This window comes from Lampetra fluviatilis, chromosome 37 (assembly GCF_964198595.1).
Source record: "Lampetra fluviatilis chromosome 37, kcLamFluv1.1, whole genome shotgun sequence".
NCBI lineage: Eukaryota > Metazoa > Chordata > Hyperoartia > Petromyzontiformes > Petromyzontidae > Lampetra > Lampetra fluviatilis.
Window position 1 is genome coordinate 5,807,563 of NC_136311.1, and position 24,885 is coordinate 5,832,447.

The following is a 24,885-nucleotide window of genomic DNA, read 5'->3' on the forward strand; positions in this document are numbered from 1 at the left end:
ACACCCCCCCCCCCTCCCCAGATTTGGAGGTAAAAAGTTGATCCAACGAGTTTACTACGATTGTCGACCCTCCCCCCTCCACCAAAAAAATATAACTCCCTCCCCCTCTAAATTTCGATTTAAATCTTTCATGATTGCAGGGATTCATATTCTTGGTTCTTTCGGTAAACTCACGTAGAAGGGAAATAACAAAATAATAAAAATAAAACATAATAAAATTCTCAATATGTTTTATTATTATTTTATTATTTCCCTCCCCCTCCCCCAACTTGTCTTTACTTTATTATGTTGCAGGTATATATGCCTCCACACCCTACATACGATAGAGTCTATAGTATTATCTGCACATATTGGGAGGGGGGGGACATCAGTGGGGGCGAGGCACGAAGCGCCGAGAAGCCCTCAACAGGAGTCACGGAGTAAAGGCAGTCGCACGCCACCGAAATTCGTGTGAACATGAATTTTGGAAGCCGCCGTGGCGGATTGAGAAGCAGTATGCTGAGCCGTCAGCGCTCTGGTGGTGTACTCGCTTTGTGTCCTGGCTTGTAATCCTGGCGTTCAGCTGCGCGTTGTGTGAACAGAGTTCTCAAGCGTAGCCACTTGATGGATGCAGCCCGGCCACCAATTGGCTATTGGAGAGGGGAACGATTTTTTTACATAACGTTTACATTTTTTTTTTAAATAAGTCTGACTCTGAGAATGAACAATGAAAGTCGTTCATAGAGACGAGGCATTCCGTCGTAAGCGATGGAGAAAAGTGAACACCATGGACTTGAATAGGGGCAGTGTCTGAGCAGTGTGGAATACAGATAAGAAATACATTTATCTGAATAAGATCTCTAAATGATTAGTAAAGGACGTCAAAAACGAAACTTTTTATTTTACCAGCTAAGGCCCCCTGAGCTATGTAGCTCTTTTTCAGAAGCGACCTGGCCACAAATAATAGCTCAACGAAGTGGCTTATCACGTGGAAATGCATGGCATCCAAATACTCTAAACGCATGTTTCTAAATGTCGAGGTAATACCCGAAGGACATGGAGAAAAATCCACGCGAACACGGGGAGAGAACACGCAAACTCCAAATATACAGCAGCAGGCGTCAGGGTCGGGGTCGGGATCGAACCCACGACCTCCTGTATACCAGGCGAGGTAGTTAACATCTAGCCACCGTGATGATGATGATGAGAGAGAGAGATACACGCAAACTCCAAATATACAGCAGCAGGCATCAGGGTCGGGATCGAACCAACGACCTTCCTGTATAACAGGCGAGGTAGTTAACATCTCCTAGCCACCGCGGCGTCCCTGTAGGAACAAATACAAGTACAAAATAATAATAATAATGTGCAAGCTTTTGTTGTCAACCCATTGCTGGTTGAAGGCCCACTGGTGCCTTCCAGTTAAGGCGGCTGTTTGACCATACTTCACCACCCTGGTCAGTGCGGGTTAGCAAAAGAACTGGCTGGGTGCGGGCAGGAACCCGTTAATGTTCGTTACTTCCATGGCTGGGGATCAAACTCAGGTCGCGAGGTTCATCGCGCAGTGCACTACCCACTGCGCCAGCAAATCCAACACTCCGGGAGCAGGGTTGTAGGTGAATGTTTTTGAGTGACAAATTGTCCGAAAGTGTTACTAAGTACACGATGAATCATCACCGCACTCGAAGGTGTAAAGACCCATATACATGTCACAGTGTGAAACAATTTACACTGCCAAAATTACACAAACTGTCGAGTTAACCATTTAATTAACAACAATACAAGCATCGCGCAAGCAGCAACGTCAGAGCTGACGACGACGGGGTAATCCTACGGAGCATTTTTCTTAATTAAAAGTTTAGGAGCGAACGTGAAATATTCCGTACATGTGTTTACCCCCCTCGACTCCCCCCCCCCTTCTCCCACCGCTCCCAGCAGCGCGTGTGGTGGTTTCAGCCACTTGTCACGGCGTGAGAGATTGGCAGGGATTAACATTCCGGGAACGCAATAAGCGACGGCGATTACAGGCGCGCGACGGCGTGGGCCCTCATGCGGGTGGTTTTCAGCAGCGTTTTGCACACCTGGTCCATTGCGTTACCTGCACAGGCTTCACCCTACAGCATGACACCTGGTTCATAGCGTTACCTGCACAGGCTTTGCCATACAGCATGGGGCCTGGGGCATAGCGTTACCTGCACAGGCTTCACCCTACAGCATGACACCTGGTCCATTGCGTTACCTGCACAGGCTTTGCCATACAGCATGGGGCCTGGGGCATAGCGTTACCTGCACAGGCTTCACCCTACAGCTTGACACCTGGTCCATTGCGTTACCTGCACAGGCTTCACCCTACAGCATGACACCTGGTGCACAGCGTTACCTGCACAGGCTTTGCCATACAGCTTGACACCTGGTCCATTGCGTTACCTGCAAAGGCTTCACCCTACAGCATGACACCTGGTTCATAGCGTTACCTGCACAGGCTCCACCATACAGCATGGCACATGGTTCATAGCGTTACCTGCACAGGCTCCACCATACAGCATGGCACATGGTTCATAGCGTTACCTGCACAGGCTCCACCATACAGCATGGCACATGGTTCATAGCGTTACCTACACAGACTCCACCAATACAGCAGCATGGCACCTTGTCCATACAAATAAAGTGGTGCTGCTGCTGCGTCAATAGTGGTCCAACAGCAACAACAAACTCAACACATGAATGAATACCACTTGACCTCAAAGGAATTAATATACAATAAGCAACTGTTCGGGCAATATCCATTCTTCATAGAACGCATTAAAAAGGAAAGGAATCATCGCCAAAAACATCGCCTATTACATGACTCTGGAGTCTTATTTGAAACTGCTTTTAGAGTGCTATTTGCTGTCCTTACCCCGCACCTCCGATTAGCACGGTTGGCGACGTACGGTGCGAAAGAAGTTCAACGTACATACGTGTATGCTTCCTTTGGGTGAGAGGGACGGTGGGTTTTTTTTTTTGGCGAACGTGTAGAATTTTGAGTGAACTATGAAGCGATTTAAATTTCTCCCTTTAGAATGGGATGGAGATGTAACTGCCGTCCGGGGAGCACTTTCTTCAAGCGGGCAGTTGGTGGCACAAAGATCCATGAGTTGGAATGTCGGACGCTTTCTTGTGCCTTTTAATTCTGTGCAGAACCCCACGATCTATGGCTAAACGTGGAAAAAAGTGGGGTTATTTTTGCTTTAACATTCATCTCGTTTTGTCGTTTCCAATTCCTTGGTTAATAAAAAAAAATGACGAAGAGCAAGCGGCTCGCAAAAGGTTGCAAGTTTAAAAACCTGGTTCGTGGTTGAATCGACTAATCATCACTCGGGGGGGGGGGGGCTGGTCGATAAAATAGTGAGGGTGGGGATTTGGAGGGACGATCGAGAACGTCGCATTCCGCCTTAGCCACAGTGCGAGTCCGATCTCACTTGCAAACTCATTCTCTCACCGCCCAAAAAACCCCTCCTCGGTCGCTTGCCAGCTGCACAACACCGTTTTACAGTGCAAGTAACGATAACAAACGCAGTGCTTTTTGGATGCTATTGGATATACTGCGACTGCCAAACTGATGAAGTCATAGAGGGGGATTATCTGAAGCATCGCGGTGCCGGCACTGAGAGCCTGAATGTGGGCAACTGATTTGCGAGCAGATTGCGAGCGGCTGCGTGGCCAAAAGCAAAAAAAAAATCCCAACTCGGGGGGGTGGAGGGGGGACAAAGCGAGGTGGAGTGAGCTTAGGTGGTGGTGGTGGTGGCGTGTAAGTGCGGGCGGTGGTGTAGCGGTTAGCGCAACTGCGCTTCGAACCTGGCTACCCGGGTTCGATCCCCGCTCACGGCCAACACCGGTGACGATTATCTGAACCGGTCATGGGCCTCCCCTAGATCGACTCAGCCTCAAATGAGTACCTGGTGCGACGTGTAAACATCGCCACTGGGGAGACAAAGGCGGCCGGGCGTGGTGTTGGCCACACAACCCCCTCGTGTGCCGTGCCGGCCTTTATAGGTGCTCGCTAACAGCACTTGCCTCTACAACCTGTTAAGGCTACACGGGGGGTCTTTGTGTGTACGTGTGGAGGTTTTGTTCATCTCAATCAGCTGCTTGTTTACGACCGCAGATCGCTATCTGCAGCCGCTTGTCACTCGGTTAAAGATAACCGCTGGCTCCCTACGCCTGGCGTACAGCCCCCCCCTTCCTCTTGCTCTGTCAACATTTCTCGCTCCATCGGCGGCCAGGTATAGGAGGACCCATTGATGTGTTTTCGTCGTCAGGGGCATCTTGCCAAGACACGCGAACCTAGCTCGTCCGTAACCCCGTGCCGCCGTGCAAGTCCCGCGTAATATTGATTTTTGTTGCTGTTGTTGTTGTTGTTGTCTTGTTTTTTCGCGAAAGTATGACGCCCAAATGCTGCGGCTGGCCCAGGTGCGAGTGTTAGTGCTGACACCAAACCTGGTCCACCCGAGTTCGATTCCCGCTCAGGACCAACACCTCCGATTACACTGGTCAACACACTTTTTCTGGCATAAGGTATTCCAACGGTATTAATGTAATTTTGGGGTGCTGATTCCAAATCTGGCATCAGTTTCTGCCTATCACATCAGGTTTTTGAGATATAAAATATTGCATTTTCAATAAAAATTGCAGAAGAAAAATATTAAATAAATGTGGATATCTACATAAAATTATATTATAAACACACTATCCTAAAAATACAGCACCATATTTTAACACTAAAGCAGTCACTGACTCGCAACAACTTGCAATCATAAGTGACAGAGTTAATTTCGGGAAAAATCGATGAAAATGGGGTATGCCGATAGCATATAAATGAGATGTGATAGAGAAAATATGGGATCAGATTTGGAATCAGCACCCTGAAATTAGTCTAAAACAGCTGGAAAAGTCCAGGCCAGAAATGTTCTAATTTTTTTTTTTGACCAGTGTTAGCATTGTTGGCTACGTACGGTGCGACGGCGGTTCAACATACGTGCATACAGTGAAGATGATCTGAACCGGTCCCGGGATTCTCCTAGGTGGACTCAGCCTCAGATGAGTACCTGGTGTGGTCTGTAAACATCGCCGCGAGGGAGACAATGGGCGGTCGGGCGTGGTGCTGGCCACCCACCCTCGTGCGCACCGTGCCGGCGTTCTAGGATGCTACTCGCTAACAGCACTTGCCCCAACAGTCAGGGGGGATCTTTGTCTTTGCCGCGTTATTTCCTTCGGCAACGATTGTCGACCGACCCTTTTTGCGCCACATTCTGGGAGCTTCTTCGTCGTTCTAAGGCATTGGGCATTTTTTTCGCCGAACAGCGCACGATGCAAATGAAACGCACGGGGGGGGGGGGTGAGAGAGGAAAGAGCGGTACAGTAATCGTGTCGATACATACCAACGTGGAGGGAGTAAACGCGTAACTTGAACTGCGAATGCAAGTCAGTGGGGGCTTGCTGGCCAGGAAGACCTCGCCAGAAGGGACGATGACCGATTGTCAAGAAGAGGGAATGGAGAAGCAACCCATGAACGCAACGCGTCCGAGAGGATGCTCGACCCGTGGAGATGGAGCGATGATAATTCCATTGCTGTTTAGGTGCTGGGTGGAATTCTTTTTTTTCCCCTCCCTTTGTTTGCATTGCACAAAACGTGAGAGATGGCGATAAGTCGGGGAGGGCCTTCATCCAGCAGTGGATTGATCATGACTGATGATGAAGCTGATGGAACAGTGAGATAAATCAATACGAATGGTCACAGCAAGTCGCAGACATAGCGTATTTCTCAAATTTACAATGGATTCTTCATCATCATCATCAGCAGCAGCAGCAGCGGCTATTGTTTATCCACTACTGGATGACGGCTTCTCCATGCAGTTGCCATTCCTCACGGTCCAGTGCAGCTACCATCCATCACGCGCGCGCACAAGAACTGATTTCATCGCTCCATCTCCCTGGTGCTCGCACTCCTCGGACTCATCATTTAGGTGTTCGTGTTCTTCTTTAGCTCAAATCCAGAGTGATGTCCTGCTCACCCGAGCATTGAGCCGATCTCATCTTACTATTTACTTCCCTGAGCCAGGGGTGGAAATTCCGCATTCCTCTAGTGGGGGGGAGGGGGGGAAGTCTTTCCATAGGACAACCACTGTTGACTTCACCACAACATGGTACATATTTTATCGACCCAAGAAGGATTATGGTTCTGAAACAATCCCCAACCAGGAATTCAACTTGCAACCTTTCCGACTGCGAGCCGCTTGCTCTTTCGCTGATGATATTTAAAAAAAATGTTATGTTCTATTTCCACGTCGCTATAAATCGTGGGTTCTGCAACTAATTAAAATAATTGAAAAGCATTACTTAAATACATTTTTGCAAACGGCACCATTTCCAACGTCGCTTAACATGTGCAACTTATCAAAGAGAAACTATCACGGCGTCCCATACATAGCTACATATTGGCTGCTGATGTTTTGTTGTTGTTGTTGTTGCTGTTAATGGAATAAATACTTCCCGTGTGCTGCACAGATGGCCCACGTTCAGATTCATAACGATGAGACACCAAATGTGGAATCCGGCCCAGCAGTTGTGATTGTCTGACATCAGTACCGCGGGAATCCTGCACTCCCAGAAGGCAGTGGGGCTGAAGAGTTGTGGATTTAAAAAAAAATTGTACGTGGAGAGACGGGCAGAAAAAGGCATTATCTGTTTTTCTACATTGTTATAGAGATAATTTTTTTAAGTGCTATCATGGACAAACTTTGCCACGTCTCTCCCTATAACATTTACTGGTGTGTGTGTGTGTGGTTTTTTTTGTCAGCTGAATCAATAGCCTGTCACTTAATATATTAAAAAAATATATCCAATTATCTTTCAGAAGACTGAGTGGGTAGAACGGCGGTGCAGTGGTCAGCTCACAATGCTGCGAATCCCGTGAGCTGAGTCTGATCCCCCGTCACGGCAAACATCAGTTGCACGTTGTATCTGAGCTGGTTCAAGTTCACCAATTCGCATTGACTAGTATGGTGCAGTATTGTCAAGTAACTCACGTGACCACTACAATATAGGGTGGCCTTCATCGAGAAGTGGGTTGATAAGTGTATAACTTTGTACTGTTAAGAAGTGATAGCGCATCCAATACTAGGACTCCTGCCAACTTCAAGAAACATGCACTGACCAGTGCTGCGAAGTACGGTCGAATAGCCCACTCACTGACCAAACGCAGCATGGGGAGGCCTTCATCCAGCAGTGGAATGACCAGCGGGCTATACGTTGTGATTGTGCTACGATAAATTACTTCAAGAACGCAGAACGATCTGGAATCTCTCCCCCGCTCACCTTCCTTTTCGCTCCCCTGTCGCCCGACTGCGTCACTATAAAGTCATTTCGGCGCAAGAATGCGCGCCAGATGTGCCTCCATCCCCGGGATGATTTAACCGCTGAGGTCGCAGCTGATCTGCCCGGGCCAATTTCCTGCTAGCGCGTTGCTGTTGGGGCTCTGACAAAAGGCACGCGCGCGGCCCCTGAGAGCCGCGGGTCCCTCCATACGGGCCGCAGGAACCTGTGATTGCATTGTCGGCAAGGCAAGGCAGACGCTTGGGAAGTGGACTTCGCGCGATACCATTCTTCGCGATGAGATATTAATTTGGCGATTATCGCGATATCGGTCTCCCATGCGTTTGTAATTTTTAAAATGTGACGATCGTGTTCATGCTGTGGTTTATTTTGTGTTGTTCTTTCACGATACGATATCACATTTTTGACATTGTCGAATCGTCGAGCGCCGTAGCGGTGGTAGCAACAATGGAACAGTGATAATGAGGCGATTGTCCACCAACGAGCGAGCGAATCGGCGAGTGGAAGTTCACTGGAACAGTTGCCGTGGTGGTAGTAGCGATAGAAGGTTGACGAGGAGGCGGCTGACTGCGTGCCGAGCGACGGACGAGTGGTCAAGATCGCGGCGACGGCGGCTAGCGGTAGCGAGCAACAGGGCTCGCTTGCAGGCGGGCAAGAGGCCTCACGGCATCTTGAGGTTATCCCGAAGCCGGGTATTTGCGGAATCTCGCCAAACGTTTCACTCGGAATCTCTGCAGAGCTCGGGGTCCGCTTCTATTTTATTTTTTTAAAGGCATTTGGCAATGTCTTAGCAGGGGGGGGGGGCAGCACTTAAAGCGCAGCGGCGACCTTCTGGAGGCTAATGCCGACTGCCGTGGTGCCCCCCCACCCCCCACCCCGGCCGGCACTGTGAAGTCTCAGCCGCTGCAAGCTACCGAACCCCCCGAGGATGGGCACCTTTCATGTATTTATTTGCAAAGGAGGAAGAAAGGAAAAACAACATCTTGACGGCGAAACGAGGTCGCTGCCACCGCTGCTTGTTAATGGTCGGCAGCGCACGTGACCTGCGACCCAGAGGTCGCCCGTTCGATTCGATCTCCCCGGCTGCAACTTCGTCGCGGCCAACGCCAGTGACGATTACATCTGAACCCGTCCTGGGCCTCCTCTAGGTCGACTCAGCCTCAAACGAGTACCTGGTGCGATGTGTAAAACATCGCCACGAGGGAGACAAAGGCGGCCGGGCGTGGTGTTGGCCACCCACCCCCTCGTGTGCCGTGCCGTGCCGGCCTTAATAGGTGCTGCTTGCTAGCAGCACTTGCCCCAAAAGCCTGTTGATGCTATACGGGGGATCTTTTTGTCTTTGTGTACATATCCTCATGCAAAATCGCCTCGGCTTGGGTTTTCTGGAAATTCGATTAGGACGGTTATTCCGACTCAAGCTCAAACAGCCCATTCATTTCAATAAAAAAAATAATGTGCAATAATAATAATAATAACCACATTTTCTCAATGATAAGACGCTTCGGAAAATAAGACGCACCTTAAACGTTGTGCCCGGGTGCCAATAAAGTTATACAAATCTAGATTTGAAGCTTTCGTGACTGCAAAGATTCATACTCTTAGGTTGTTTTCGGTAAAGTCACGTATGTAAAAATAAAAATAAAAGAATTATAATAAATGAAAATAAATCAATGAAATCACAGTGATTTAATTGATTTATTTTCATTTATTATTATTTTATTTTTTATTTTTATTTTTCCCTACGTGACTTTACCGAACAAACCTAAGAGTATTATACAAATCTATTCACACACATACATTCATACATGCTTACCGTAGTATTATTATTACAAGAAGCAGCCCCAACTATTGAATTAAAATACGGGAACGGCAGGGGGCAGGGGGGGGGCAGTTTGGGGGGTGGGGGGACGCGGGTGGCATCATCATTCAGATTATGTGGTAGCTGTCAGATTATGATTAAAGAAACTCTGCGTCTTGGCAAATCGTCATTTCTCGAGACTTCCTGACGTTTGTAAACTCGAGCAAGACGACTTGGATGTTTGGCAAGTTGTTGGTTTCGGTTATTTACTTAATTCGTGCAATGAAGTGGGGGGGGGGCAGGCAGGAGGAAGGGAGGGGCTCTTGTGGCCCATTGGCGTTGCTGCGCTATTGCTGTTTTGACTTGCACGGACTTTTTTTGTTCGCTTGCTGCTCATTGCCAGAAAAATCCTAAAATAAATTTAGACAAAAAAAATCCTCCAGGATTCTGTCAGCACTTTGCTCAACATCCGCGATTTTTTTTAATATTTATATAAACGGTTCTAACAAAAGCAAAGGTCACAAGTTTTTCCATACTTTTTGCTTTTTTTTCAAGCGAACGAAGCCGGATGTTTCACTGCAATAGTTATAACAAAATATACTTTCGCAATCTGTACGTAAATAAGTAATATTAAAAAAAAACTTTTTTTTAACACGCTTTAATGAAATGTACTAGTAATGGCAGAACTCCACGACTCCAGGAAGTGGCCCCGAGGCTTGCCATAACGTAAGGAACCGTGGTCAATTACAGCCAACGTCAGTTGAGCGTGAACAATTAGACCCAAGCCGAAACATAACATATAAAAAATAATGTTTAAAAATAGATATTTTTATGATAGAATATAGTATTGTCATCAGTATGACATAAGTATACCAAGTTTTCAGTCGATACCACATTGGGAAGTGGGTTACAATTGAGTTACAAGATGTGAGGATACAACAACGACAACAACAACAACAGACAGAGTGAGTTCATAAAAAGCGTGTAATCATAATAAAATAAATCCAGCGACATTGAAATGGCGGTGCGGTGGTTCGCACACAGCGCGATCGATCTAGCAAACCTGAGTTTGATTCCCTGCCAGGGCTGTTAACTTCAGTGACGAGTGGTGTGTGAAGTTACCCCGGGTATCATCGCTGCAACTTTACCAACACGCACTAACCAGTGTGGTGAAGTATGGTCAACCAACCACCCCCCCCCCCCCATGACCTACACGGCGTTTGGAGCCTTTCATCCAGCAGTAGATTGCCAAAGGACTGTAAATGTTCACGTGTTTCTAACTTCAGTGTAACGTTGTGCGATTAAAAGTATGAAGCAGCTTATCGCTGCAAAAAAAGAGATGTCGCATCTATAATTTGAACGTTAGTTGTATATTATTTTACGTTTAGTTATATTATATTAACGTTAGTTATATTATATTATCGTTAGTTGTATATTATCGCTGAATGAATTTTTCTTTTAATGAATCCCTTTCCATTTCTATCACAGCAACGTTTATTTTCGGGAATCCTGTTGAACTCTCCCGAGTTTTCCCAAAACGTTCATTCTTGCATGGAATTTTAATCATCCATGTAATACGTACTCTTCGGTTCTTTCGGTAAAGTGACGTAGGTGAAAATAAAAATAATAAGAAAAAATAAAATGAAAATAACTAAATTAAATCACGACGTATAGGAGGCAACACAAGCAAATAAATTGTTTCTTGCTGTGGCTGTCCTACCTGATGACGGAGGCTTGTGTTGCTTCCGAAACGTCGTGATTAAATTTAGTTATTTTAATTTTTATTTTATTTATTTTTTATTTCACCTACGTGACTTTACCGAAATAACCAAAGAGTATGGATTCTTGCAGTCACGAAAACTTCAAATCTAGAACATCTGTAATACTTTGTGTGGGTGTGTACACATATATAGCCACGTTCTATCAACTTTAATGTTACACATCACTTTTAGAAACATTACTTAGTCTACTGATGATTGGGATCATGTACATTTGTAAGTATTGAGCATGAGACTTAAATAAATGTTGTACTTCAGGCTGACCCTGCCCTATGACTCTGCCGATGAAGGGAATATTATTGGTATCCATATAATTGTTAAGGGAGATATTTTTTTTAACTTGATTTGGAGCTTTCGTGACTGCAGGAAACACATTCCTGCGGAGGGAGCTGGTAGGAGCGTGGTGTATTCCGCAAATATGTCCGACTGTGAGGGCGTGCACAAGCCGGCGTGAGTAGGTTAAACGTTGAGTTTTATAAGGGCACCACGGGGTGACCAGCCCCTCCCCACCCAGCCCCACCCCTCCCACCCCCCACCCAGCCCCACCCTCCCCACCCAGCCCCTCCCCACCCTCCCCACCCAGCCCCTCCCCACTCTTCCCTCCCTACCCAGCCCCACCCTCCCCACCCAGCCCCTCCCCACCCTCCCCTCCCCACCCAGCCCCTCCCTGCACGACGGACGGACACAATAATCCCCTGTGGGCTGGTGTAACTAGGAGGTTCCTACCAGTATTACTCTTTGGTTCTTTCGGTATCTTTTTTAACCAGTACTTGAGCACAAGATAAAAACGATTTCTAATCCTTCTATAACATAATTATATTTTACATCATTAACTTTGTATTACATTTTGCATATTTATAGAAATGCCTGCACAGGTTTTCCACGGTTGTGCTGCACGGTCCTCCGATGCGTTTATCGGGTCGTACGGCGTGTTCTGCGGCACGACGTCTGACGTTTCGCTCCAAGTGCCAAGGGCTTCTACCGAATGGTCTCACAGCTTCAGGAGAAGCTCCCAGCACGTGGAGCGAAACGTCGGACGACGACCACGAAGCGCATCGGAGAACTCTCAAGTACGTACGTAAGTATGTTGAACTTCTTTCGCGACCATACATAGATACATTTTCAAACAAATATGCCAAATAATAATTGTAACCACTTTTTTTTAAACATTCCTTTAGGTTTTTTTTCTTGTGTTATTGCGGAGATAAGAATAATAGCTACTCTGCCATCATGCATGCTATCAACGAACCCTGCATAAATGGACTCGTGAAAATAATCTGTCCGGAGTGAGATTTCAGACGTCGAACGCAACTCTTTATACATTTATCCCGTCACGGCTGTGATGTACACCAGGTTCAGAGCCTGACCACGTAAAAATGTCATTGCCACGGACAGATTGTCAACAGGTCTGTTGCATTCCACCCTGAAGACACCCCCTTGCTGCGATGGTTAAACTACGCTCTGATGCTTACCAGAACCAACTTTTTTGTAAATTGTTATGCTTTCGCTTGCGAGCCGACAATAATCCACTACGATTTTTGGATTTATATAATGTGGAAACGCGACCGCATCCTAAGACGTGCGGAGAGATTTGCGCTGGTCGGCTCAGAGGCGGAGAGGACAACGAAAGTTGTCGAGCCGGCACTTGGGCAGGGAGTCGACAGCACCGATGGCTGGGCGACGGGGACTTCCAGACGAAGCCGGGGAGAGTGAGCGACCTTCCACTGGGCAAAGGTTGAGCAGAGGCTGCGCAAGAAAGCATCGGTTGCATGGGGCAGAGAGCGTGTGGCGGGGGGTAGAGAGAGGGGAGAGGCAGGAGAGTGCGTGGAGGGGAGCAGAGTGAGACGAGAGGGGAGAGGTAGGATAGTGCGTGGAAGGGAGTAGAGTGAGATGAGAGGGGTAGGAGAGCGCGTGGAGGGGAGTAGAGTGAGATGAAATGGGAGAGGTAGGAAAGTACGTGGAGGGGAGTAGAGTGAGACGAGAGGGGAGAGTTAGGAGAGTGCGTGGAGGTAAGTAGAGTGAGATGAGACGGGAGAGGTAGGAGAGTGTGTGGAGGGAGTAGAGTGAGATGATAGGGGAGAGGTAGGAGAGTGCGTGGAGGGGAGTAGAGTGAGATGAGAGGGGAGAGGTAGGATAGTGCGTGGAAGGGAGTAGAGTGAGATGAGAGGGGTAGGAGAGCGCGTGGAGGGGAGTAGAGTGAGATGAAATGGGAGAGGTAGGAAAGTACGTGGAGGGGAGTAGAGTGAGACGAGAGGGGAGAGTTAGGAGAGTGCGTGGAGGTAAGTAGAGTGAGATGAGACGGGAGAGGTAGGAGAGTGTGTGGAGGGAGTAGAGTGAGATGAGAGGGGAGAGGTAGGAGAGTGCGTGGAGGGGAGTAGAGTGAGATGAGAGGGGAGAGGTAGGAGTGCGTGGAGGGGAGTAGAGTGAGATGAGAGGGGAGAGGTAGGGGAGTGCGTGGAGGGGAGTAGAGTGAGATGAGAGGAGAGAGGTAGGGGAGTGCGTGGAGGGGAGCAGAGTGAGATGAGAGGGGAGAGGCAGGAGAGCGCGTGGAGGGGAGTAGAGTGAGATGATAGGGGAGAGGCAGGAGAGCGCGTGGAGGGGAGTAGAGTGAGACGAGAGGTAGGAGAGTGCGTGGAGGGGAGTAGAGTAAGATGAGAGTAGATAGTTAGAAGAGTACGTGGAGCAGAGTAGAGTGAGATGAGAGAGGAGGGGTAGGGGAGTGCGTGGAGCGGAGTAGAGTGAGATGAGAGGGGAGAGGTAGGAGAGTGCGTGGAGGGGAGTAGAGTGAGATGAGAGGGGAGAGGCAGGAGAGTGCGTGGAGGGGAGTAGAGTGAGATGAGAGGGGAGAGGTAGGATAGTGCGTGGAAGGGAGTAGAGTGAGATGAGAGGGGTAGGAGAGCGCGTGGAGGGGAGTAGAGTGAGATGAGAGGGGAGAGGTAGGAGAGTGCGTGGAGGGGAGTAGAGTGAGATGAGAGGGGAGAGGTAGGATAGTGCGTGGAAGGGAGTAGAGTGAGATGAGAGGGGTAGGAGAGCGCGTGGAGGGGAGTAGAGTGAGATGAAATGGGAGAGGTAGGAAAGTACGTGGAGGGGAGTAGAGTGAGACGAGAGGGGAGAGTTAGGAGAGTGCGTGGAGGTAAGTAGAGTGAGATGAGACGGGAGAGGTAGGAGAGTGTGTGGAGGGAGTAGAGTGAGATGAGAGGGGAGAGGTAGGAGAGTGCGTGGAGGGGAATAGAGTGAGACGAGAGGTAGGAGAGTGCGTGGAGGGGAGTAGAGTAAGATGAGAGTGGATAGTTAGAAGAGTACGTGGAGCAGAGTAGAGTGAGATGAGAGAGGAGGGGTAGGGGAGTGCGTGGAGCGGAGTAGAGTGAGATGAGAGGGGAGAGGTAGGAGAGTGCGTGGAGGGGAGTAGAGTGAGTTGAGAGGGGAGAGGTAGGAGAGTGCGTGGAGGGGAGTAGAGTGAGATGGGAGAGGCAGGAGAGTGCGTGGAGGAGAGTAGAGTGAGATGAGAGGGGAAAGCTAGGAGAGTGCGTGGAGGGGAGTAGAGTGAGATGAGAGGGGAGAGGTAGGAGTGTGCGTGGAGGGGAGTAGAGTGAGATGAGAGGGGAGATGCAGGGGAGTGCGTGGAAGGGAGTAGAGTGAGATGAGAGGGGAGAGGCAGGAGAGAGCGTGGAAGGGGGTAGAGTGAGTTGAGAGGGGAGAGGCAGGAGAGTGCGTGGAAGGGGGTAGAGTGAGTTGAGAGGGGAGAGGTAGGAGAGTGCGTGGAGGGGAGTAGAGTGGGGTGAGAGGGGAGAGGTAGGAGAGTGCGTGGAGGGGAGTAGAGTGGGGTGAGAGCGGGGAGGTAGGAGAGTGTGTGGAGGGGAGTAGAGTGGGGTGAGAGGGGAGAGGTAGGAGAGTGCGTGGAGGGGAGTAGAGTGGGGTGAGAGCGGGGAGGTAGGAGAGTGCGTGGAGGGGAGTAGAGTGGGGTGAGAGCGGGGAGGTAGGAGAGTTGCGTGGAGGGGAGTAGAGCGAGATGAGAGGGGAGGGGAGAGGTAGACAGGCAGGAGTGAGTCCATGGCGGATCTTACAGACCGTGAGTGTGAGCTTGAAATCGATCCGGGATGTATAACACAAGTGCGAGTTTAAAAGCAGCCAGCGATGTGTACGATGACTGCCTTCGTTCCGTATCGTGTGTTCTCAATAACTTAGATTTACTGTGGCTGTGCATTTATAGCTGGTGTTCGACATCATCGTCAGCCGTACGAAGAAGAAGTCTATGAATGTTTGAAAAGTTACTTGACGAAGCCAACTTGAGTAGCGGCATTTTTTTTTATATTTGAGATATATTTTATATTTGTGCTGCCGTTGTCATGTCTCCTGTAATGTGGTCGTTCTCCTCCGAGTTTTTGTTTTCCATAGTTTCCTTGCTATATTTGGGGGGGGGGAGGGTTGTATCTTTGGTGACCCAGATCATTGTTGCAAGTGAGACTCATCCTGCGGTAAATTTTGGGTTGTAAAAGAAAAGGTCAAAGTGATGTCCTGCAAAAATGAGCATTGAGGCGCTACCCGTCTGTTAACAACACTGAGCCAGTGGTGGAAATTCCACATTCCTATGACGGGGGTCGCGAGTCCATTCATAGAAGCAACCACTGTAGACTTCTTCACAAAGCAATGTTATTTTATCGACCACGGATGGGGGGGGTGATGATTGGCTGAATCAACCCCCAACCAGGATTTGAACTCGCAACCGTCCTACCGTTTTCGTCTGGTTAACTCAAGTCGACTAAACTCAAAGTTGCGTGGTCCGCAGATGAGCCCTCTTCGTGAATTGAGCGTCACGGAGCGTCACGGCTGCTCGGTCGACGCACTTTTTAAATCCTTTATATTAAGTTCACTTGCTTGCTTGCTTGCGCGCTTACGACCGTGCAAATCTTTCGGTCGTTTTTTAACCCACTTCCCGTGATCCAATCGAGCTGACATTTTGCACACAGACTCGTTGTGCGTGACAATTTATTTTCGTGAAATTTTTTTTCCAAAATGTTCCACTTTTTAGGAAAAAAAAATATTCATATTTAATTTAAAATACCAATGTGATAAAAATGAAACTCTTACTCAAGAAAAACAAAAATGAATAATAAAATAAAACCGATGCCACGCATATAAAGGATTCATAGTGAAAAACTTTGTTTTTACGGGTTAACTTTTTGAGATTTTGTAATCGGATTCCCGTTTCGTTTACGACGCCGCCGTCGTTCTTGGGAGACTGCCATTGCCGGCGCATCGGACGGAGGACGTCAACCAGTAAAGTGGCGAGCGGCGGTGCCAGGCAGCATCCAGCAATTGCTGGATAATTGGACCTGGCAAAACGAAACGAAAACTTTCGTTGGCCCGGAGACGAAACCGTGCCCCGAGTTCGGCCTGCCCGTATCAATATCCAGCCTCCCCATCCCCCCCCCCGTTTGCCCGGTCACTCGCCTCCGTTACAAACTCCCCGCCATGCTGTCCCATAACGACTACGCATCGTTCGCTAAACGATTGAACAATGAGAATGAACTATGAAAGTCGTTCATAGAGACGAGGCATTCCGTCGTAAGCGATGGGGAAAAGTGAACACCATGGACTTGAATAGGAACAGTGTATTAGCAGTGTGGAATACATATAAGAAATGCATTTATCTGTATAAGATCTCTAAGTGATTAGGAAGAGACGTCAACAACTTAACTTTTTTTTATTTTACCAGCTAAGGCCCCCTGAGCTACGTAGCTCTTTTTCAGAAGCGACCTGGCCACAAATAATAGTTCAACGAAGGCGGCTCATCACGATCACGTGGGAATTGAGAACAACCAATATGCCTTGGGTCTTTCGGTCGTCACGTAGATAGGTTAAAATTTATACAAAATAAAATAAACAAAAAACTACGACGTTTAGATTACAACACAAGCGGTCGTCATCAGGAGGTGACGATCGCTTGTATTGTGATCGAAACGTCGTAGTTTTTTGTTTATTAAGTTTTTATTAATTTGAACCTATCTACGTGACTTTACCGAACAATCCGAAGAGTATGGATTGCTGCAGTCACGAAAGCTTTAAGTCAATAACCGCGAATACTCTGAACGCATATTGATTCTTAATGTGGAGAGGAAAAACCAGAGGACCCGGAACATATATTTCACGCGAGCACGGGGAGAGAGACATGCAAACTCCAAATATACAGCAGGCGTTAGGGTCGGAATCAAACTCAACGACCTCCTGTATACCAGGCGAGGTAGTTAACATCTCGCCACCGCGCCCATGTCCCGCCCTCTACTCCACGTGCCGTGCTCGGAGCTTCTTCGAGATTCAGTTTGCTGGAGCGAAACGTCAGACACGAAGCCGAACCAACACGCCGCTAGAGCACCGACAAAAAACAAACAAACGTCGCAAGGGCTTTCGGGCACGATCGCGAAAAGCCTCAAACTCTCAGCCTGGACGGCAGTCAAACCCGCAGACATCGTCTCTGCAATGTGCGTTACTAATGCACGGCGTGCCACATCTTTAACATTAATCATGGGGTTGAAAAATAAAATACAAATTCTGCTTTTGCATTTGCGCGTTTTTTGTCGTCGTCGTCGTTGTTAAACTTTGACAGCAACATCATGGTACACGTTCCTGGGGAGACGTCTGAGCTAAGAGTTGGAGAACGGGGGGGGGGGCGTGGGGGAGGGGCTGTGGGGGGGGGAGCTGCAGAGCGTGGTGGGAGAAGGTTGAGGTTTCAGGAAATGAGTCAAGATTCCCGTCCGTGCGCTCCAAGACATCTGTCGCTGTCCACAATAGAAACTGGGAAAGGGCCCTGCACCCCCCCCCCCCCGAATGGTGGGACTCGAGCCAAAAGGGGAGCGCGCTCCTTCCCATTCGCCTTTCCCTCCGGGAAGAAAAAAAAAGGTCACGGTGTACACATCGACGCAAAGGTCGCCGAAATGTCAATACAAGATAATTAAATTAATATTTTACAACAGCAAAAAAACTCGAAACAATAACAATCAGAAACGGCAACGTTGCCTTGGTGAAAAAGACGTTTCCCGTTGCGAACAACAATAACAGCATGTGCGGAAACGATGTAAGCGCGGAATAACCTCCCAGAAAATGTACTTTTCAATGCGCTACAATCAACGATTGTGTAAGTGGAAAGTTAGGAAATCCGAGGCTTTTTTACAGTTATTAGCCCACTTTTGTTTTGAACGTGTTATACAGAACACGCCGACAAAACCACACGTGTGTGTGTGTGTGGGGGGGGGTGAGAGAGAGGGAGGGAGGAGTTCATCGTGGGGGGGGGGGGCCTTCATCCAGCAGTGGATTGACAAATAGCAGAGTGTGGATGTGCGTGCACGTGGAGGGCGCCCTGTGGTACACACGGGGCAATCAATCTCCGCTCCCACGACCCCGCGATTGTGACAAATTCAGGGTCACAATTTGATTCGCTTTTTGGCACGTGGCACGTAACACATGGCGGAAACCCACACAAACAAAATTCACACCACAGCACCCGTGGCCCTTTGCTCTTCTACAGAAAGAAGATAAGAACAACGGCATCATCACGACAATAAAAACAACAACAACAACAGAAATTCCAAGAGTACCGTTGATATTGGGGGGTTTTTTTCTCCCCCTTCTGGAAGTCCACGCGATGGGAAGAACTCCGTGGGCCACTCAGCTCAGTCGCGGAAGGTGACAGCACACGGGAACGGGATGTCCACGGGCCGGCCTCAGGTGCTCCGGCCCAGCCACCTGTGGACGGGATGCCGAGGGCTCAAATGTCCCCCCTTGGAACCTCCGAGCCGCGACGCTGCCTCTGCTGCCGCCACCACCACCACCACCGCCGCCGCTGCTGCTGCTGCTGCAGAGGCAATCGTCAAGAAGCATGCTCCGGAAAATGCAAAGGGCGAGCCAGAGGAGAAGGGCGGGCAGCCCCGTTCGCTTTTTGAGCACGGGCTGGGTAAAGAGCAAACTCTCTAGCTCGACGAGTTGGGGAGGAGGAGGAGGGGCCGAGCCGGGGGGACGTGGCCAATGCGTGGCCCCGTCGCCTCTCTCTCTTCTCGGTCGTGTCCAATTGGGCAATCGAAATCCACTTGTGCAGCACCGGTTCAGATGTTGTTTATTGGTTATTTTTTGAGTATGTGGTTTTGGATGGTTGCGGGCGGGGGGGTGTGTGGGGGGTGGGGAGCGGTGGCGCTGTGGTTAGCGCCCGTTCGATTCCTGATCACGGCGAATGTTTTGCGAAGCGATAGCCGAAGCAGGTTCTTGGGCTTCCCTCCTTCGCCGATACGCACTGACCGGCGTGGTGAAGTATGGTCGAACAACCCCCAACAAAACCGACACGGCGTGGGGAGGTTTTCATCCAGGAGTGGATGGACAAAGGGGTGTAAATATATCTATATTTATAAAGTAAAGGGCAATCTCATGAGCACCACGGATTAGCACGGTTGCCTACGTACGGCGCGAAAGAAGTTCAACATACGCGCATGCGTAAAGGTGACTCAGTGCTTCGGGAAGATGCAGGGTAGCGTGGGTCTCTGCTTCTCAGTGTCAACTTTACGCGACATTTATTTTTAATGCCATTGTGGCCAGACTGCTCAACGTCTCACATTCTGCGGCCACGCGGCAAACGGCTTCCTACTCAAGGAGTGGAGCGATGAGATCGGCGCACGTGCAGGAGGAGACAGATGGATCGTTGTTACATCACGTGACCCGCAGTGGATAGAGCAAGGCGTATGATGATGACGATGACGACATATGTTAGATGAAATATCCTTTGTGAACTGGCGGTGTACACTAATTGATACATTAATCATGTAATTGACTCATTAATTAATGCATCCTTCATGCGTTTGACTGTGGTGCGATGTTCATTGCATTCCGTGTAAGTTATAGATTATAAAATGCTTATATATCCGTGTCATTACGTCAGGTGAGTATGTGTCACTTGATGCCCTGAACACTCGTGACAAACGAGATTTTCAATCTGAAGGGATTAGTTATCTCGGTGAAATGTTAAAATAGAAATGTTTATATATTTATTACTCACGAATGTCAGTGGCGTATGTGGTGACGCTGCTGCATTGCCAGCGGTGAACAAGTACACACGTGTACGTATATGTGTTGTTGAACTTCTTTCGCACCGTACGTAGCCAACCGTGCTAATGGGAGGTGCGGGGAATGGACATCAAACTAAACACACAAAACAGTTCCGAAGAAAAAGTTTTTTCAATCTATTTTTCGATTTTTCAAACTAGATGATTTAAAGTGCATAGCTCCAGTGGCTTCCTAATATCGGAAGGAAGAGCGTTCCAGACGGCCGCAGAAACGCACCTGAAAGCGCCGCGTGATGCGGTGATCGCCTTGTGTGTTCGATTGCCAGCCACAAGCCGCTGTTGCTGCGACGATGATGACTGGTGTTTGCGTGTTAACACCGTGTAACAGTTTTTTTGTTCCTGTTCATAATCTATTCTCCCTTGACGAGGAACATAACAACAACAACAAACAATACTCAACACATTCGTTGATTGTTAGCCCGTCTCTCTGCTGGCCATGTGCACGTGGAACCATGCAAGTCAGTCCGAACGTTCAGGACTCTGGTCGGATAGAGGCAGGACGCAACAACAATAGCCACCTCGAGCGTGAAACTAAACGTTTTTTTTTATTTTACCAGGTAAGGCCCACTGAGCCATGTAGCTATTTATAATCATAATAAACGTTTTTGGGTTTAGATCGCGTTATTTATAAATGTGTCGTAACCCTCCACCACCCGACACGGCCAATCAGTAAAAAAGTGTTACGTTGACAAAAGACAAATAGTTCACTGCTTTAGCCCACCGGTGTGTTGAAGCGTGAAACCACAACATTTACAATTAAACCCAAAAACGTTGATTATGAATAATATTGGTCGCGAAAGCCTACGTGTTAAATGTAGCTATTTGTTTAGAAACGATCTGGCTATCACAAATGATAGCCCAACGAAGTGGCTTATCACGTGGAAATGTATGACACCAGGTACCCGGAGAAAAATCCACGCGACCACGGGGAGATGCAGACACGCAGACTCCAAACATACAGCAGACGTCAGTGTCGCGATCGGACCCACGACCTCCTGTATACCAGGCGAGATAGTTAACATCTCGCCACCTCTAACATATTCCATGCTACGGGGGTAGGGGGAATCTCTCCTCCAGGCTCGAATGACCTAAATGAGCCTTAACAGGGGCCCGCCGCTGTGAAAATATCGAGTTCGAAGTTGTGCTTTCTTAAACAAGCAATGACATCATGCTCCCCTCCTAGAACACGGCCCGACTTAGCGCAGATATAGCCCGCCAAGCACAACAGAGTTCCACCCAGCTCCCAACCCCCCACTCCCCACCCCCCCCAACGAAACTCCGCGTACAACACAACGGGGGGTGGGGGGGGGCGTCTCTTGCAACGCTCGCAAAGTACCCAGGTGACGGTTGAAGTTTACGGCTCTGGGTTAGCAACAAAAAAAATACGAACAAAAAATGTTGGCATCGTCGTCCGTTGGGAGGTAACCGCATGGATGGCTCGGAGGGTCAGAGCGCTGAGCCGACGCCGCTGAGATCCTTGGGTTCGAATCGCGCGCAGGCGTGCTGATTGATGGTTTCAGCCTGGTTGCCAATGACCGCACACAAAATGCAAAGATCCCCCGTGTAGCCTTCACAGACCATTGGGGCAAGTGGTGTTAACTAGTAGCACCTATGAAGGCCGGAACGGCACACGAGGGGGGTGGCTGGCCAACACCACGCCCGGCCGCCTTTGTCTCCCTCGTGGCGATGTTAACACACCCTGCATCAGGTACTCATTTGAGGCTGAGTCGACCTAGGGGAGGCCCATGACTGGTTCATGATAATCGTCACTGGTGTTCACCGTGAGCAGGATTCGAACTCGGGTGGCCGGGCTTGATGCCCAGCGTGCTAACTGCTGCATTACCACTGCACTGCCGCTCCCCACAAAAAAATAACATCACGTTAAATGTGGTTCTGTTGCGTAGTTTGGCTAACTTCCATCTCCGAGATGGAAGGTTCTGCTCTTGCACTGCGTGGATCTAGAGATGACTTCAATGATTTTCAGAGGTGGCTCTGTGGCATCCACTTCCGCGTGTCGCTCGCTCACACGAAGTTCTCCGCGCTTGCTCCGCGAGAGTTTCCGAGCAGATACTTCCGTCACCTGACAAATGCGGTGCCGATAGCGCAATCGCGAGGAAACATTTTTAAACGACACGAAACATTTTTAAACGACACGAAACATTTTAAAAAGACACGAGACATTTTCAAACGACACGAAACAGTTTAAAACGAAATGAAACATTTTTAAACGACACCAAACATTTAAAAACGACACAAGACATTTTAAAACGACACGAAACATTTAAGAACGACACGAAACATTTTAAAGCGACACTAGACATTTTAAAACGGCACGAGACATTTTAAAACGACATGAAACATTTTAAAGCGACACTAGACATTTTAAAACGGCACGAGACATTTTTAAACGACATGAGACATTTTAAAACGACACGAGACATTTGAAAATGACACAAGACATTTTAGAACGACACGAAACACGTTGAACAGCGCGGGCATGACACCAATTTGAACCGCGTTCGTCTACTCCCGAGGGTCGGCAACCAAAAGTAACGAGAAGATGCATTTTTGTTCGCCCAATGCAGGTGACAAATACGAGACCGGTGAGTCCTGAATAAATAACCGTCACGAAGCACGCTCCTTAAAGAGGCGACATGCGCGTCAGGTGAGCCGACCCCTCCTCCATTCCTACCCCACACTCGAGGTGGCAGTCGCAATTGTGCGTCGTGTCAAGGTGTTTAATGAAACTATGATATTTATCTTCTTGGTTCTTTCGGTAAAGTCACGTAGAAGGGATGTAATAAAATAATAAAATAATAAAAATAATAATAAATAATTCTCACGACGTTTCGGTCACAGCGTATATTTAACCTTCCAACCCAGCTTAAATATACGCTCCATGCATGGTGGTGTTTCATTCAGACGCTGTCTCCCCGACAGACCTGGTCTTCACCTGAGGACGGCTGCTTGCGTTGTGGCCGAAACGTCGTGAGAATTATTTTATTATGTTCTATTTTTATTATTTTATTACTTCCCTTCTACGTGACTTTACCGAAAGAACCATGAAGATGAATCCCTGCAGTCACGAAAGCTTTAGATCGAAATGTATGCTATTTATTTTACCAAGAAAGGCCCACCGAGCTATCTATAGAGCTCTTTTTCAGAAGCGACCTGGCCACTAATGATAGCTCAACGAAGTGGCTTATCACGTGGACATTTATATAGCAGTAGCCAAATACTCTAAAACGCGTGTCTGTAAAAGTGGAGGGGGGAAAAAAATCGGAAGACCCGGACAACAACAAAAAATCCACGCGACCACGGGAAGAGAGAGACACGCAAACTCCACATACACACGCGCCAGGGTTGGGATCGAACCCACAATTTCCCGTATACCAGGCGAGGTAGTCAGCAGCTCGCCACCGTTGTCTGAAACGGCGACATGGTCTTAGTACCATGGCGTACCTCGAGGTTCACTTAGCATCTCGTCACCACAACGCGCCGGAGCTTAATGCCTTACATTCGCGCGGGCCGCTCTCCAGCGGAATTTAGCAGAAACATATGTTGTTTTTGTATTTCGTTTATATAATAATTTTTGACGTCATCTTTTTACTTATATAAATATATGTAAAGACAAAGATCCCACGTATAGACATTGCAGACATTTTGGGGCAAGTGCTGTTAGCGAACACCTATGAAGACCGGGGGTGGGGTGGCCAGCTCCACGCCGGGCGGGTTTCGTCACCCCAGTGACGACGTTTACCCCACCGCACCAGGTACTCACTTTGGGCTGAGTCGACCTAGTGGATGCACAGGACCGGTTGAGACAATCGTCACTGGTGTTAGCCATGAGCGGGAATCCAACTCGGGTCGCCGGGTTCGTGTATATATATGACTGGAGTGGAAGATGGGAGCATTTACGCGGCTCACTCTGTGAAGTGAGAATTCACGACCAATTCCAGCAACGCGGCGACCGAACATCGATCATCGATCACCGATCTCCCGGTATAGAGAACTACAAATATGCGAGTCTCGCTGTTCTTCACGCTTCTCGGCTAAAGTTTGTGTTTATTGTCTTGCTTCTATTCAGCCGTATCCCCCACGAGGGAGTTTCATCCATCATCTCACTCCTGCGCGCCAACTGATAATCATCGTCGTCGTCATCATCATCATCGCTCCGTTTTCAGTTCGATTCCCGGCCAGGGCCGCTGGTCAGTGACGAGCGAAATCTGAGCCGGGTGTTAGCGGCCTCACATCACCAACCCCGCCATGGCCAAGCGCGGTCAAGACGATTAATGATGATGATGGAGACATTTCCCGTTGCCAACACCGCATGGGTGGTGGAGGTGGGGGCGGGGGCATGGAGTTTCTCCCCGACCCCCCTCCCCTCTGTAAGTAAAAAAATTGGGGGGTGAGTCTTATAATACGGCAGGTAGTGTGTAGATGTGTGTGTGTGTGGAGATGTGTGTGTATGGTGTGTATATGTGTGTGTGTGTAGAAGTGTGTGTGGTGTGTAGATGTGTGTGTGGTGTGTAGAAGTGTGTGTGGTGTGGAGATGCGTGTGTGGTGTGTAGAAGTGTGTGTGGTGTGGAGATGCGTGTGTGGTGTGTAGAAGTGTGCGTGGTGTGGAGATGCGTGTGTGGTGTGTAGATGTGTGTGTGTGTGGTGTGTATAGATGTGTGTGTGGTGTGTAGATGTGTGTGTGTGTAGATGTGTGTGTTTGTGGTGTGGAGATGTGTGTGTGTGTGGTGTGGAGATGTGTGTGTGTGTGTGTGTAGATGTGTGTGTGTGTGTGGTGTGTAGGTGTGTGTGGTGTGTATATGTGTGTGTGTGGTGTGTAGATGTGTGTGTGGTG

At 48.6% G+C, this 24,885-nt stretch overlaps 1 protein-coding gene across 2 annotated transcripts in view; it reads right to left on the reverse strand.

The window, feature by feature from the left end:
* Nucleotides 1–18,873, reverse strand: part of LOC144945283 (smoothelin-like) — a 130,665-nt gene extending 111,792 nt beyond the window's left edge. For both annotated transcript variants that reach the window (XM_078873679.1, XM_078873680.1), the window contains exon 1: nt 18,522–18,873. The gene's annotated coding sequence lies outside the window, so the exon portion shown is untranslated. The remainder of the gene's footprint in view (nt 1–18,521) is intronic.
* Between the last annotated feature and the right edge of the window lie 6,012 nt (nt 18,874–24,885).